A 4,094-nucleotide genomic window follows, 5' to 3' on the forward strand; every position below is an offset into this window, starting at 1 on the left:
ATAACAACTGGTATTTTGATCACATTAAATACTGAATCAAGCTATTGAAAACAGATAAAAATGTACAATGTTTTTACCAAATTATGGATATAAAATTTTTAACTCCCTCCACTTTTATCCCTAAGGCATCAAATACCTGTTTGACTAAATTTTTCCCTTTTTCACTAGTGGGCTGGCTTACTGTAAATACGGTACAAACAATTGCTGTAGTTCTCTCATCTCCATGAATTGTTTCATTCATTCGACAAACATTGATTGACAATTTACTAAGTGCTCAGTAAGCCTCTAAGCCCTGGGTATACATGTTTGAGACAGACAAACACCCTGCCCTTAAGGAATTTAGAATCTAGCCTGGAAATTACCCCTAACTGCTTCATTCTTGTCACAGGTTTCAGTGCTGAGGCAACAAAATCAATCCCTGTTCCTTTATCTCCCCCAGAATTCTATGAATACAATTATGATAACATTTTACATAACAAGTTGAATTGTCTATTAGGTAGAAGTACCAGTTCTGGCCTCACCAGAAGCAGATGCTGGTGCCATGCTTTGTGTACAGCCTGCAGAACCATGAGCCAATTAAGCTTCTTTATGAAATTACCCAGTCTCAGGTATTCCTTTATAGAAATGCAAAAATGGACTAATACACCTGTGTTAACCCTAATTCTCACAAAAACCATATGAGTTAAATACTGCTATTAGCATCTCCCATTCAGTACATAGGGAAACTGAGGCACAGAGAAGTTAAGTGACTTGCTCAGAATCAAGTAGTTTGTAAGTTCATAATTCTACTATTTGGAATAGTAGATTCCAAATTCATCGTTTCAATGGAATCTACTATTTTCTTAAATAACACATTCCTGTGAGCAACTTGAGAGAAGCCTGGTTGCTGACTACAGAGACTCTTCTTCAGCTGAGATCCTGGAGCGGTAACTGCAGGTGTTGATTATATGCCCCTACCTGTTCATCCAGAATCTAAGCCAGGAGAACAGGAGCCTTATCTTATTCATGGCTATATCTCCAGCCCCTTTGACAGTACCCGGAATATAATAGGCACCCACAAAATATTTGTTAAACTTATAAATTAACAAATAAATAAGTTCTCATTTCTAGATCTTGATTCTTTCCACTGCAACACACTATTTTGTGCCTTAAAGCACTATGTTCTTGCTTATTTCCCAGGGCATGTGTTAAAACTGCCAAAAGAGAAGATACTGTTGTATTGTAAGCCACAACTTTAGCACCTGTGTAACCAGTATAGTTTGTAAGACAGGATTTTATGTTGGCACATTATCTATTTATAAACATGACTCCATCTGATTCTTCTCTTTACAGCTGGCACCCAGCTAGAGAGAACCCAAGCCCTTGAGTTGCATTCAGGGATAAAGCCCTTTACCTTCTTTTCTTGATGTCACTGTTGCCTGACATGTCCCTTCTTTCATATTTCTTAGGTTACTTTTCATTTTGAATCTTGCATTTATCCCCTTGGATTTTCAATTATTTCTGTAGCTTTGAAATTAATACAGCAGTACTGAAATTGCTCTGTAGTCTGTCCAGTCTTGTGGGGCTGCCCTCAGCAACATGTCTTGATAAGGTCACCAAAGGTTATAATCCTCCTCAGCATTGACTGCTACGGCTAGCATCTAGCCATATTGCCTTCATCCAATTCCCAAGAGGAGAAGCTGGACATAATAGGCCTTCAACAAATGTTTGTTCATTTGAACTCATTCATAATAGTAGTGGATATAAAATGAGCATCACCGCCTGGCTCACAACAATCCCCTCAGTGAACATGCTTGTGCCACCCTCCTTTCATGGAGGAATTCTCTGCCCTCAAATACATCGTTTAAATGGAGTCTACTGTTTTCTTAAGTAACATACATTCCTATTCATACCTTGTGATCAAGAGAGTGAGAAATTAGCCAACTATAATAAAGCATGTGACCTAAAATTAACTCAAATTCTCTTACCAGGAGTAGCCTTGAAAGACTTGAAAGACAATTGCCTCTGGGTTGTCTTTCATGGAGGAGGCCTGGAGAATGCATGTGTGAAAATTGCAATACTTTTGGTGCTGATCGTAACAATTGGAGAGAGATTTTTCACTCTTATCATGGGAAGAAGGTGTGTGTATGCTAGGCAGTCAAGGGATAAGATACATTTTTCAGAAATTGACATGGCTGTCTGGCTTCCACTGATTCTTTTAATTGTGACATCTCTGCTATCACACCCCACTTTTTTTTTTTTGGCAGAAATTACATATTCATCCACCGCTAGTACTACCTAAGGTTGCAAAGAATGTTTCCATGTCATTACATTGACGTTACTGAGCTGTCCACAATAGTCAGGTATCAGTTTGGGGAGAGGGAACATGTTCCAAACTAGTCTAATCAAAATTTGTTCCCCTGATGTTTTCAAATTCCTCTAAAGACCATAGCTTTAGCTTCACCAAGAAAGAAGTCAAGACTCAGAAGCAGAGGTGAGAGTTGGGGAAAAATAGAATGAAATAGAAAAAGAGAGAGACAGAGAGAGAGTTCTAACAGTGGTCAAGTCCCTGTTTCTGGTCCCAGAGTGTTATGGTTACTGCCTTCTGGAAGTTTAGTTGGTTTTTCATCTTGTCCTTCATTTTTATAAACACATGTCAGCCTTCCAAAAATACTCCATTTACCGACGCTACTTTATATCAGATTTTATTTACCTTGCAATAATAATTGTCTAGATCACTATATGGTACCAGTTTGCATTCCATCTTTTGGTGATGAAATAAAAAAATTGAAGAACAATATAAAATTGAACAGTTTTAAGTGCATAATAGGAAGTAAGGGCAAGTACTGGTTTGATACTTTAGTTTCATTTGTGAGTTTGTGGTGTGTGTGTGTGTGTGTGTGTGTGTGCATACACTGGGTCACTAGAGGGTAATGTTCAAAAAAGTTTGAAAGCTATGAACTGAAGGATCTTAATCTCTAACTCAGTGTGGCCACTTAAAGAGTGTAGAAAATCACTCTAGGCTGGGCAGCTGTGGCTCACATCTGTAATCCCAGCACTTGGGAGGCCGAGGCAGGTGGATCACGATGTCAGGAGTTCGAGATCAGCCTGAACAGCATGATGAAACCTCATCTCTACTAAAAACACAAAAATTAGCTGGGCATGGTGGCATGGGCCTGTAATCCCAGCTACTCAGGAGGCTGAAGCAGGAGAATTGCTTGAATCAGGGAGGCAGAGGTTGTGGTGAGCCAAGATCACGCCACTGCACTCCAGCCTGGGCAACAGAGTGAGACTCCATCTCAAAAAAAAAAAAAAAAAAAAAAAAAAAATCACTCTAGATGGTTTCAATTTTAATGAACACCCCAGGAATGTGGGAGGTGAACAAAACCATGAGAAAGGCTGATTCATTAAAGAAACTTCTTTGTACTTGGAGCAAAATATTCTTCTCAAAGTGACACTCTATGAAATAATTTATGTTTATGAATTTGGTAAGGACTGTAAACCATAAAACCAGAAAGAAGTTCCTTTCAGTAGCTGCAACCTCAAGCTGTGGAAGAATCCAATTACCCAGGTGACTGGCTTTGTGTGAAATCTTCATATCATGCAAAATCTGAGAAAGAATCAGAGGAAGTTAATAGAATCAAAACAGGGGGATTGCATAATCATAGCAGGATGATGGGTGTGCACCAAGACTCATTTAGAAAAATAAACCAAAATATCAGGATGAGTCAGCTATGAACGGACACTGAAGCAGATTTCCTTCAGTACTGCTGGAATGACACGAGCCTCCTATTTATGGAATTCAGCTCCACAAGGGAAGGATTCAATCTCTAAAGGGAATCCATTGTGAGAGAACAGCTTTATTACTGAAGTGGATAACTTCAGGAGAGTGACTGTTACAGTCACTCCATGGTTAAGGGATAGAAAATGAACCTGTACCACGTAGAGGCTAGAGTAGGTATGTAGGGAGCAGGGGCTTACCTGAAGGGGGAGGTAATACCTGGCACTGATCAAATTATCTTAAAGAAAACTATGATCTTCATAACAGAAATGAAAACTATGGGAAAGTTTTAGATGTGCTTGAGAGTGGGGACCAACTCCTGGTTGAGATGAGT

This window comes from Saimiri boliviensis, chromosome X (genome assembly GCF_048565385.1).
Source record: "Saimiri boliviensis isolate mSaiBol1 chromosome X, mSaiBol1.pri, whole genome shotgun sequence".
NCBI classification, from domain to species: domain Eukaryota; kingdom Metazoa; phylum Chordata; class Mammalia; order Primates; family Cebidae; genus Saimiri; species Saimiri boliviensis.